Raw genomic sequence first — 1,025 nt, 5'->3', positions numbered from 1 at the left:
AATTTTCAAGATAAATCATTATACAAACTTTTAACTCTTGACATCCAACTAAAGATTATGATATGAATTCAAGAAGTTCAAACCTTGAAACGAATTACTGAGTTTATTATAAAGCCACAACTTCAACAGTTCTTCCAAATTCTCTTCTAACTAGTGAAAAAGGTGAAACAATTATGTTTCAAGCAAACTTTAATAGATAGTCACTTGTATCTCATCCCAATAAACTTCTATGGTACGAGGCATTGGGAATTCAATAATTTAAACGAAATAGATCATGAAATTATTCCAAATATTCAAAAAACCATCGCTACGAAAGTTATTCAAGGTGAAAGTGGAAATGTTAAAATTCAATCATTATTAACTAGAGGCAAAAACATTGGTCAATCTTCAAAACAATCAATTGACTTAGGAAGAAAAAGTATTTCAAGCCTTTACACTTACACAGAACCAAATAAGAATCTCAAATTAAAAGGAATTCATTTTGGTTCAGAAATTCCTCAAGGTTATTATCAGGAAGTCTCTGAACCAAACTCTCCAACCGAGTCTCAAATTCTAACTGAAGATCAAAGCGAAATTCTAAAAGAAGAACATCAAAGAAAAAATATAATGACTATTAGCAAAGCTTTTGAACTAGATATGGAAAAAATCAGAAAATATTATAAGCATGAACTTAATAAAAATAATAGAGACAAATTCTTAGAAGAATACAATGAAAAAGAAAGAGAAAAAAAATAAAAAATGAATGGTTTAAAGAAATGCAAAGATTAAGAAGAGATATTCCATTCTTCAATTTTTTCAAACAAAAACAATCAGTTAACGTTATTAATGATTGTAAGAAAAATTGGAAATTAATAGACAATAATTTGGTTTCATCAACACATCCTCCGGAAAACTCTTTTAAAATCAATTATAAAAGATCAGAAGTCTTTGCATCACCATTCAAAGAAACTAAAGGAAATACTGAAGTAGACCAATTAATCAGTCAAAACAACTATACGAATCAAATGCTTAGAACAATGACTAAT

Source organism: Malania oleifera, chromosome 13 (assembly GCF_029873635.1).
Source record: "Malania oleifera isolate guangnan ecotype guangnan chromosome 13, ASM2987363v1, whole genome shotgun sequence".
In the NCBI taxonomy this organism is placed as follows: domain Eukaryota; kingdom Viridiplantae; phylum Streptophyta; class Magnoliopsida; order Santalales; family Ximeniaceae; genus Malania; species Malania oleifera.
Note: the sequence above shows the minus strand (reverse complement) of the source record.